Source organism: Felis catus, chromosome B2, assembly GCF_018350175.1.
Source record: "Felis catus isolate Fca126 chromosome B2, F.catus_Fca126_mat1.0, whole genome shotgun sequence".
Lineage (NCBI taxonomy): Eukaryota > Metazoa > Chordata > Mammalia > Carnivora > Felidae > Felis > Felis catus.
The window spans coordinates 145,547,465-145,560,207 of NC_058372.1; the positions used below are offsets into that span (position 1 = coordinate 145,547,465).

The 12,743-nt window shown below is 37.0% G+C and overlaps 1 protein-coding gene across 4 annotated transcripts in view; it reads right to left on the reverse strand.

Annotated features, from left to right (window-relative positions):
• PRKN (parkin RBR E3 ubiquitin protein ligase) overlaps window positions 1–12,743 on the reverse strand; it is a 1,341,418-nt gene that overhangs the window by 1,155,081 nt on the left and 173,594 nt on the right. The gene's annotated exons all lie outside the window — the stretch shown is intronic.

Below are 12,743 nucleotides of genomic sequence, written 5' to 3' on the forward strand. Positions count from 1 at the left end.
GGAGAAAACTGAGGGTTACTGGAGGCGGTGTGGGAGGCGGGATGGGCTAAATGGGTAAGGGGCACTAAGGAATCTCCTGAAATCAGTGTTGCACTATATGCTAACTAATTTGGATGTAAATTTTAAAAAATAAAAAATTAAAAAGAAAAGACTAAAAGTAATGTTATCTTAACAGTAGCTTGCCCATCAAGGTCCTGAGAGCATGTTTTCAGATTCATCAGAGACTTATGCTCTCCCTAACTCCCACCAACTTAAAAGTATATAATCAGTCACTCCTCACATCCCCAGTGCATCTCTTTCTGCCCATGGGTCCTGTCCCCGTGTTTTAATAAAATCACCTTTGTGCACCAAAGACCTCTCAAGAATTCTTTCTTAGCCGTGTGCTCAAGGACCCCATCAGTTTTCGTTACTATTAAAGTTCAAGGCTGGGATTGAGAGAAGAAGCAGGACATCAACAGGATATAGACGATAGGACAATGGTTATGAAATAAGAGATAAGGCAAATGCTTATGATTTTTAGGCATTAGCGGTGAGACTGTTTTTATTCTTTTGAAATCTAATATAAAAATTAAAAGAGAAAAATCACATTTATAGTAATCCTCAAAACTAATTTTAAAAGAATTTTTAAGTGGGAAAACAAAATATAAAAATAAGTAAAAGAAGAAGACTAGATGTTCTCAAGATTCCTTGAACACAGCATAAAAAGATAAATTTCAGGATTGTATTAGAGTAGAATCTAGAAAGGGGGGCGCCTGGGCGCCTGGGTGTCTCAGTCAGTTAAGAGACTGACTTCGGCTCAGGTCATGATCTCGTAGTTCATGGGTTCAAGCTCCACATTGGGCTCTGTGCTGACAGCTCAGAGCCTGGAGCCTACTTGGGATTCTGTCTCCGTCTTCTCTGCCCCACCCCCGCTCATGCTCTGTCTCTCTCTCTTTCCCAAAAAATGAGCAAAAAAACGTTAAAAAAATTTTTAAAAAGAGTAGATTCTAAAGAATCATGATTTTCAGTTCTAAGGAATGAAACTACCAAAATTTAGAGAGAAAATATTTTTTCTTTAAATCTGTTTAGGAAACATATACGGTGAATATAATGCATTTCCAATTTGCATTATAGTATTGCAGACATATTTGCTAGACTGATTTCATTTACCAAACATAATTGAAGGAGTGATAGAAAGAAAGAAAGAAAGAAAGAAAGAAAGAAAGAAAGAAAGAAAGAGGAAGGAAGAAAGAAAGAAAGACAAGAAACAATAAGTGTTGGTGAGGATTTGGAGGAAAATGCACCCTTGTGCACTGTTGGTGGGAATGCAAGTTAGTGCAGTCACTGTGGACAACTCAAGAAGTTAAAAATAGAATTATCATACAATCCAGTAATTCCCCTACTGGGTATTTACCCAAAGAAAACAAAAACACTAATTTGAAAAGATACATGCAGTGTTATTTATAATAGCCAAGATACAGAAGCAACCCAATATATATATATATATATATATATATATATATATATATATATATATATATATATATATCACACACACACACACACACACACACAATGGACTATTACTCAGCCATAAAAAACAATGAAATCTCACCATCTGCAACAACATGGATGGACCTAGAGGGTATAATGCTTAGTGAAATAAAGTCAGTCAGAGAAAGACAAACACCATAATATTTCACTTATATGTGGAATTTAAGAAACAAAACAAATGAACAAATAAAGAAGAGACAAACAAAAAACAGACTGTTAAATACAGATGATGAACTGGTGGTTGCCAGAGGGAACAGGGGATGGGGGAAACAGGTGAAGGGGATGAAGAGGGCACCTATCATGATGAGCACTGGGAAATGTACAGCATTGCTGAATTATTATATTGTACACCTGAAACTAATAAAACAATGTATGTTATTTATACTTAAATAATAAAGTTTTTAAAGCAAAAAAAAAATCTTAAAATAAACAAATAAAAGAGCATGGGATTAAACACCCTATGCAGGATGCTTTGACAATTTATATTTTGCTTCTAATGGCTTGGAGAAACTCCAGCCATTAGAACTGAACTCCACTGAACTCCAGTGTCAAAGGAATTAAAAACCACATATACCTCCCTAGTCATAATAAAACTCTCATAAAATGGGAAGAAATAAAGTCAGGAAAAACACCTAACTAATAGTAAAGCAAATTACTACAGTGTGAAGAGAAAGCTATATGCCTTGTGGTGAACTGATTAGGAGATAAATTATGGGTTCTAGTTATCCAAATATTTGTAATAATTTTATTTTATTATTATTATTTGTTTTACTATACTCAACTTTCTCTTCCTATCCCCATCTCCAATTATAAGTCTTCAAACAAACCCCCTGAGTGCCCTTGACCTTAGGGGATAAGTGAATTTAAGGAGTTCTGCTTTCTACCTAAAAAAGACTCCAACAACCCCTAGGCTACAGGTTTTGTCTGTCCCCACTGAGATTGCACTGCTAACAACAGGCTGAGCCCCATGACGGTCAAGAAGGTTCGCAGGAGGGGAGGCCCAGCAATATTCTAAATTACCGATTAAAATGCAGCCATTTGGTACCACATGTTCCAACTTATGATGGGAGATGTTTCTTACCCCCAATAAACTACTTCCTTATGCTAATGCGGTGGAGAGTTTTGCTTTCTCTCCCAATCACAGATTCCCCTTATACCTACTCTACATGGTTTCCTGATCCTTCTCAGTTCTTGACATCTGATTACTATGTCCAGTAATCAGACTTTTGCCTGTGGCCCCTTGACTCAGAGTTACCCTCTGTGAGATTTCAACATCTGCAGCCAGGGCAAGTGTCTGTTTACCCCACTACTCTTGAACTCCCAGCTCCTTGTGGCCCCAGATGCTGCACCCTACATTGGCACACTTACCCAAAGATGAAGTCCCTGTCACCTCCACTGGACACAGTAGGAGCTCCACTGGATTCCCACATTACTGTTCAAAGTTATATTATTTGAAAACATTTCTTATTGGAACATTCCTCACTCACAGTCAGTGAGTTACAGTGATTTGGTATCTACTATATACCAGAAATTCTACCAAGAACAGGAGTTGAAGAAATTGATCAGAGGAGGAGTAAGACTGAGACACATGTAAATAAGTGGATATAAGAGGATGTCACGCGGAGGAAATACATATGAGATCACGGTGGAGAAATGAGTCAGTTCCTCCTGATGACCAGGGTGAGGTAAGAGAGGTACTAAAAAAGTCTTTAGAGATATATTTTAATTCCTAGCTACATCGATAGGTTCCCAAATGCATGTTAGAATCTTGTGGGGAGTTTTAAAAATCCTGATGCTCAGGCTGTAGCCCAAAGCAATTAAACCAGAATCTCTGGAGGTATAGAAGCTAGACATTAATACATTTTTTAAAAATCCCCCGAACAATTTCAAGGTGCAGCAAAGTCTAAGAACCAGTGAACTAGATCATTGCTTCCTTGATCAGATAATCTTATACTAATTTTAACTCTAGAGAGCCTGGCATAACACAATGCCCGGTGTAGGTTCTTAATACGGATTTGGTACTGAAATCAATAACTGAATGAAGGAATAATTGTGCTAAACTAAAAAGGACACAAAGCAGTATTTTATGCTGAGAAACTGTTTACATCTTCAGATATTATATTAGCTAATAATCTTTTTAGGCTTTAAAACTTGAAGCTGTATTTATAAATAGATATATGTACATCCAGGGAAAAATTTACAATAGTAAAATCTTACCAAATTCCTATGTCATTATTTTAAACAAAGTTATTTACTGTACGTGCATATAAATAGTAACAGTAAGCAAACTGAATGTATGCACAGTTATGTAAACTGATTGCTGGTTGGTTTTAAAACATGTTTTCATATGCCAGAAGCCTCTAATGCAGTCTCAGTGAAACAAAGTATTTATCAGTTTGGAAAGATGAATCAATACATTTATAGAACTACTGCATGGTAAACTAATCAGCCAACAGTCTCATTATACAAAAATTATTACAATTTTCATTAACAAAATCTAGAAAATGAAAATTTAACATTAGTGTGAATGGTTATATTTAAATTATATACAAAATACTCATATATTATGCATGTTAATACATATTTATATATATTTGTGTGTGTATACACGTTTGTATATACACATGCATACATATACCTCATTGCAGTGCTTAGAATTACTTCAGAGCAGTTAACAAATTTAAATAATAAAAAAAACATATTAATCCATCCTTTATTAGTTAACTATTGCATTTAACATGGGTTTTGTTCTAACTTTAAACTCACTAGTAGATATAGGTGTAGTACATTAGAAAACACACCTAACATAGTCTGAATGCTTCACAACAGTTCATCACAAGAAAAGAGCAACCAAATAATTCTGCCATCACACCATACGCTTTTGACGACCACATATCTAAAACCTCCTGGGAATAAGAGAGACATGATATTTGCAGTGGTTCATTTCCAGTACAGATATGTGAACTGGCATGTAACAGGCAACGTACCCCATTGTGGACACAGGTAAATCAGATTTGGTGGCCCTGGGTCACCTTCCAAATTCCAAAGGTAGCTTAAGCATATGATCTTGGGCCTCTCAGTTTCTTACTTTGTAAACTCAATCAAATTTTCATGGCTCCAGAATAGTTAAGACTGGAAGACTATGTGAGGGGCTTTGTATATGTTTATTTCTGGTTTTGTATAGCCAGAATGTGCTACTTCTCACTGTTTTTACATCCGCTGCTAAGAAAGAGGCCCTCTTCTCACCTTTCCTAACTTCATTTCTTTGATATGCGCCTGCCTTTCCTCTTTCGACCAATGCTTAGATGAAATGATAATATAAATATATGTATATACCTCCAGTTCAGACTGACATAACACTAACTTTTATCTGAGGTGATAGAATTATATACAGGCTCACACACTACAAGTCTAATTTATGTATTCTATTCCCCAGTGAGAAAACAGGCATTTAATATAAATGCATTTATTTTTAATAGAGCTGTTGCTTAATCCACGACTAAATAGACTCAAGAAATAAACTGTCTTCCTTGGGTAAGAAGAAGAGTTCCTATGTTTTATATTGTTCTTTGTTGTCATCTGATGTATGAAGGAAAATCTTCATCTATCAACTGTATTGTACTTCTGTGAATCAATAAAATAATTAAAGATATTAAAGCACATTCACTCTTATTAAAAACATATGGCTGAGGGCAGAACAATGCATTTTTGGAGTTACAAATCAATTAAAGGAAGTCATCGATTATTTACCTTCCCAAGAAGAATTCAGACTTTTCTAAGATATCTGCACTGTGGTATACCTTACTGGATACTATTTTGGTTAAACAAAATATAAATGCCATTATATTAGCTGATATTTTTAGTATAGACAAGAAACAATCGCTTTAAAAATTAGCCATTATAGGGGTGCCTGGGTGGTTCAGTCAGTTAAGCATCTGACTTCAGCTCAGGTCAAGGTCTTGTGGTTTGCAGGTTCGAGCCCGCGTTGGGCTCTGTGCTGACAGCTCGGAGCCTGGAGCCTGCTTCAGATTCTGTGTCTCTCTCACTCTCTGCCCCTCCCCCGCTCATGCTTTGTCTCTCTCTCAAAAATAAATAAAACATTAATTTTTTTTAATTAGCTGTTACAAAAACAACAAGCATTATATTAATGCCAATCATCTCCAACTTAAGTTTTTTTAATGTTTATTTACTTTTGTGAGAGAGAGAGAGAGATTGAGAGAGAGCGAGCACTGGAGGGGCAGAGAGAAAGGGAAGCAAAGGATCCAAAGCAGCCTCTGCGCTGACAGCAGAGAGCCCGACGTGGGGCTCAAACCCACAAACCGTGAGATCATGACCTGAGCAGAGGTCAGACACTTAACCCAATGAGTCACCCAGGTGCCCCTAATCACCTCCAAGTTAACGTCACATATAATACTGAACTTCAGAGAGGCCAAGGATGACTTTACCTAATTTAGCAGCGACGTCCATTAGGAAAATACCTCTGTTTTGCCTTCATTTGTACTTCACATCTCCCTCCCACCTCCTTCTGGCCACCAGGTCCTGGGTCTTCTCCTCCACGTGCTGAAAATCATTCAACCTATGAAATCGATTCTCTATCTACAAGTGGCTTCCCAATGACTACTTTTGTATCTCTTGTCAATTATTACTATAAACTAATACATTTAAAAACTTTGTTCAAAAACACACACAAAAAAAGGATAGAGCATATTGTCTTCAAATTCCTGCTCTGTTCCTTGATTAAAATTTAGTGTATTTTTTCCCCCTGGGCACAAATTTGCTCTTTACTGGACTATTTCTAGTAAATTACTTACTCAATTTTGTCATTCACATTTGTAAATGGAAAGAAAATGTCTAAGGCTCTTAGTAAAAGAGGAAGATTAAGAGTGTCAGAATTATTCTGATCCAATGACTTTAGCTAAGCAAATCTTTTTAAAACAGCGCAAATAGTATGAGCATTTTACAAATGAGCTTTAAACATCCTTAATCTAAATTGCTCTTAACTTCTGAATACCTAGCAAACTACTATTTGCAGCTTGAATATAAACATTCATGCCAGACTAATACAGAAAAATCTAGCGCAAATCCGTGATTAATATTTTTTTTTCCAGTCTGCAGTATCTAGCTCTGGCTAAGAAAGGGATCTAATGAATGCTACTATAATCATTTAAATATGAAGCTGATTCCATTTTTTCCATCATCACTGTCATTTCCATCAGAATTGTCACTATCACTTACATCTTCTATTCATTATTTCCATTTCTATCTATACTCATTTCACAAAGGAAAAATACATCATTAAACTTATCGCATTTTCCAAAACTATAAGTAAGCATATGAAATCCTCTCTTCTTTGCAAAGAATTACCAACATGAGAGGGCAAACTCTGACTAGCAAATAGTTCAAATCTATCCTTATAAGTTACGGCTACACTTAAATTTAATTGTCTATAAACTAAAGGGTACTTTTCTCCCTCCGGATAACCTTAAGTATTTCAGCAGGGTTCATTCAAACTATTGTGCAAATTTAAAGGTGTATACTTCATGATTACATCCATTTTTGTCTTTAGAAGGAAAATTAGTAGGACTTAAACGTATTATAGTCACTTCTCAGATCCTATAATGTTAAAACTCAGTTTCAGAAAAAAAGATATCTCTAATCTACACACACACACATAAACCCCATATGGCAATTATATATATTTACATTATAGCTATATTATATATTTATGTTTGTCAACCAAATACTTCTAGTTTAAGGAATATGACTGAAGTCTAAAATACAATATGGTTCAGAGTAAAAAAATCAGACCTTGGTTAACAAAAGATTAAGAAAATTGAAACAAATTGATTATAAATGTTAGAGATAGGAAAGAATAAATAGAATTTTAACATCTCATTGTCTCAGTATTCACTTTTCCCTCCAGCTCATAGGAGATTTGGTGAAATGGAGTATAAAACTGTAAATTCATAAGGAACATTTTGTGGCATTCTTTAGAAAGATGTTCAGCTTCTCCAGTTAAAGTCCCAAGTTAATGCTTATTATCCTCAACCTGACACTTTTATTTGAACAAGAATTACTTAGCACTAGAATATTAATGCTTTTATAATCAATTATAATTTTATTTTGAAGAGATTAGTCAACAATAAACAAGGCAATGGCTATTAGTCTATATCATCATGAAGCATATTAAGAAGAGTATTTGGCCCTTTTCTTGCTAAACTGCTTTCTAATTAAGCGAGTCTTAAAGCCACTTGACCCAAACAGTTCACTCTGTGGGATGTTGACAGCTTGGAACTCAGTGAACGCGCAGGGCAACAACGTGCCCCCCGGAGCCTATGGACTAGTCACACCCCTGCGACTGGGTTTTCCTCCCATGCGCTGAAAAGCTTTCGAACAACTAAGCAGAAATACCGTACCCATAATGCAATAAACAGTTCTTTCTCCCATAATATTGCCAATCAGAACATCTGATGAGCAAAAAATATTGTTATAGTTATAATTTCAGGAAAAAAAAACAAAGAAGGCATTTTAGTTGGATCATATTGTCTTAAAAAATGTAAATGAGTTACCTTTCAGCCTTGACTCAGTCTCCAACAAATAAACCCAATCTCTTTCTCTCTCTCCTCAGACTCTCCTTCCTCCTCTATTTTCTGTTCATTCAGTCACCAGAGTCAAAACCTTGAAGTCCTCCCTCAGGCTCTACTGGGACACAGCAAGCACATCCTAGTTCAGAGCTCCTTCCTCTCTGTTCCTGCTGTCAGCCACCTAGGTTGTTAGTAGCCAACGGGGCAATTTGGATTCAGTCAAGTTGAGAATGGCTCTTGATGGTGAAAGCGCAGACATGGCAGTGGAGGGAGACCAAGGGACAGGGGACAAGTTAGGGGCTTGTTGAAGATATTCAAGTGCGAGGAGCTGAAGGCCTCAATGGAGGCTGTGGCAAGTAGAAATAGTATGAAAGAAGATGAGAAAGGAAACACCCACTGCAGATTGGTTTATGGGGTCAAAAGTACTGTGGAGTTCAGCACTATGAGAATAATGAAAGCGAAAACGAAAGATAGCGTCTGTGTGGAATGAGCACCAGCAGTCATATTTCACAGCAAATTCCAGAACACTGGCCGTGTGGGTAGATGTGTGACTTTGGGGAAGTTATTTCATCCTTCGGCACCTCAGTTATACCTCAGCTGTAAAATGAGGATGGTCACCCTAACTACACCCTACTTTTTTTTGAGGGTTAAGTGAAAAATAGATATGCATTGAATGTACCAAAAGCACAAAGGTAATGAATTACAAAATCCCTTTCAGCTCCAAAGTTTAATTCTCTACCGAGTAGCTTACCAGCAATCCTGGATATTTCTAACTCGCATGCTTTATGCCACAATGTGTCCAAAGCACCATGTTTCTGTACGACTATACCCAATAAATAGTCAACACGTATTTGGGATTTTATTTCTAATAAATGTCTATGCGTATGAGAGGAAGAGGAGTCGGGAGGAGGCATTCTTATCATTTAGAAGAGTCATGTATATTGTGGTCTCAAATTTTCCTTTGGGCTATTGGTAACTGAGTCTGGTAGTATTCTGGTTCTGGGGTAACCAAATTGTTCAAGGGTTAATAGTGACCTGTCATGGTAAGAACAGTCTGTGAATGCTGTAAAATATAATGCCTAGACCTTGGTTTAGAGAAGAGCAATTTACTTTAGGGAATATTATCAATAATTCTCTTCTCTTGAGCTACTTTCATTTTGATATGAATTCTTTTCAAAGTCAGGAACAACTGATGCATTGTTTTTGCTGCACTCAATTCATTTACAAAAATCTACACCATGGGCTGGGGTGATTTACAGAGCTGACTTAGCAAGGCTACCTAGTTTGAGGTGAGTTCACAACCTAAAACAATAATAATTCTTTTATAATATTACATCAAACACTTCTTTCCAAGTTTTTAGTAGAACAAATTCTCTTCAAGGGAACAACATAATCAACTTACGAAGGTTTTTACGTCCTCTAAATAATTATCATGTTCCAAGCTAGCACAAAGTTATAATAGGGCTGAAGTTAAGAGTATGTGTGAAGAACACTGGCCCCTGCCTTTTAAATTCGCAATACGTCTTATTTTTCAAACCAGAGGCAAATTAAATTAAAATTAAGATAATTGACTTCTCCTCAAAGAATTTCAGAAATCTGTGTGCACTCCTAATCTCTATGATGTAAAGAAATAAATTGTCAGCCACTTATAGCAAGGATGAAAACCGAGTCAGAAGACCCAGACCCCAAGCCTGGGCTCCAACATACACTAGCTGGCCTGCCTCTGCTACACTAGCTGCAAACTGCCGAGGGGGTCACGGCCATTCTCATGGTTTGTTCTGTCCCTGGGTAAAACAGGAATAATCACATCGTCATCCCGTTGCTCTCTGGCTTCATCTCCACCCACTTTCCCCTTAGCCCCTTCACTCCAGGCACGCTGGCCCGTCTGTTCTTCAGCCCCCACCCCAGGCTCCTTCTGGAACCATCCATGCTTGCCTTTTCTCCACCAGAAATGCTCCACCCCACCCTGGCTGCCAGGCTCAGCTTGCTGGCTCAGAAAGGCAGGCTTTACTCAAACATCACCTGCTCAATGATGCCTCATCTTATTTAAAATCATAAATTAACCCTACTCCCTCTCTGGTCCCTTCTGAGTTTCCAAGACACCTTTTTTGCTTTATGTTTCTCCTCAGTACTTAGCACCAATACACTATATATTTAACTTATCTTTTCTGCTTATTCTCTTCCTTTCCCACTTAAATGCAAGCTCCATGAATGAGAGACCTTAGTCAATTTTGTTCAAATCTTCACTTTTTCAGGATTTGCAATATCTGCAGTGAGGTAGGTGCTTAAAGAATGGCTGTAGAACCAGTGGACAGATGAAGCTTCCCCAAGGTTGTTGAACATTGTCATGTTCAAATGAGATGTCATAGGTAGAGTTTACCAAATTGTAAAACATAGGAGTCATGGTTTCTAATTCATTTTAACATTCTGTCGAAATAGTAAAAATGTACATTACAATTAAAGTACAAAAGTCAATACAAAAATGAGTTACAAGAACTTTTAAAAAATATTTACTATATTTTTAAAAAAAAATTTTTAAATTTATTTTTGAAGGAGAGAGAGAGAGAGAGCATGAGCAGGGGAGGAGCAGAGAGAGAGGGAGACACAGAATTCGAAGCAGGCTCCAGGCTCTGAGCTGTCAGCACAGAGTCCGACGTGGGGCTCGAACTCAACAGACCGAGAGATCATGACCTGAGCTGAAGTCGGATGCTCAACTGACTGAGCCACCCAGGTGCCCCACTATCTTTACAAGTAAAAAAAAAAAAAAAAAAAAAACAAGAAGGAAGAATTAATAAAAAGATTTTAGAGTACAATTGAAGGCTTAAACATATACCAAAAATATAAATCCCCAAGATTGTGGGTTAAACCGGAGCAGTGACCTCTGGTCTAAAGCAATAAACATGTGACCTATAGCATGGTACAGGAAAGCCAGTTGAGGGGAAAAATTTTTTTTTTCTGTAAAAGAATAACAGGTCTGGAGACAGAGAGGAAGAAAACAAGAAAAGAGGAAAGAGAAAGCTGTGGAGAATTAAGTACCACTCAGCAAACACACTTATAAAAGATTAGATTTTCAGATGCTGTTGACTTAAGCAATAAAAAGTACATCAAAGTGTACTCTGTTGATGAATGGCACGTAAGTAATAATTCCTAGGTTAGCCCTTTCAGGCACATTGAAAGATTGGTCATTCTCTAAGTATGACACAACGAAATGAAACAGTGTATAAACCATCAAGTCCCAGGGGGAATAACCTGGTTTTTGGCTTGAGCTTTTCGCAAGGAGAAAACAAAACCAAACAAATAAAACACAAATTGAAAAAATTCACCCTCCACAACAAAGTTCACATTTGCATATATTAGAGGATGCTTCCCTGTTTAGCTCAAGGTAGGAGGAGTAAGTCACAAATATGTAGGGAGGATGATGGGTTTCTCCCTGGGAACTTCAGCTTTGATTCTAAGGGTATAGTTTCTAGCAATGCTGAGCACTGTTTCTGATCTGAAAATGGCATAAAATGTAGCTGAGTACCCCACAGCTCAGAGAAAGATTGCCAAGCAGGATGCATAGTTGCAGTAAGTAGATAATGGAGCTAACTATTTAAATTGGAGCTAATATTTATAATGGACTAACATTTTAAATTTTTATAGAACTCTGTCTTAGAAGGCATGGAAAATCATTTTCACAAACAGGAACATTTGAAATAAGTAAATCATGTGATTTGCTTTCAAAAAAATAATTACAAAAGTCACATAAAAACTATCTACCTGAAAATTACTTCACAGTGGAAATATAAATTTCTGGTTCTTTGGTAAATAGAATTAACAAGGTTTATTAATATAGAACTACCAGCATATACAGTTCTGGTTTCATTCATTAAAGCCAATTGAAGATGTATAATTCCCTAACATAACTGAGCGACATATAAAGGTAAAACCAGTCCCCTACAATCAGTTAAAACTGATCAACTCAAACACAGAAATAATTTGCAATTAGCTCCTAAAGACTAACTTTAACAAAGCATTCGGCTTTATTTATTTATATAGAGTCTGTATGTGTTTGATTTCTCTTTTAATTGAAATACAGTTGGGATACAATTTTATATTAGTTTCCAGGGAACAACATAGTGACTCCACAATGTTTGAATTTTTTTAAAAAGAGGGAATAGCAGGAGAAAGCAACCCAACCCTCATGTATACTTCCTTCTTGTCAAGCACACACACATTGACTTCTTTTAGTCTCACAGCCACCCTGGGAAGTAGACACCCGAGGAACGTTAAGCAGCCTACCCAAGTGGCACGAACAAGGGCCAATGGCTGATCCAGCTGAATCCAAATTGGTGCTCCTTCCTCCATTCCCATGCCAGAGGGGAGGGCCCAGCCGCACGGCTTCTCATCATAAAACAACTGAGCGAACTTGGTCAATCCAAACAGGAACTGCAAGGCAGGACTCGGGGCAAGTTATAATAAAAGCAAAGATCAGGAAGAAAGAAATCTAAATAGTAGATTCATAATTCACAGATAGTCGTTATTAGCCCCACTCAAGTCCAAGTGTGGTCAGGCTAGCAAATTCTATTCAGAGACTATTTTAACTTCTCCTGGAAGGTTACTGTTGTGTCTTTGGTGTAAATTTAA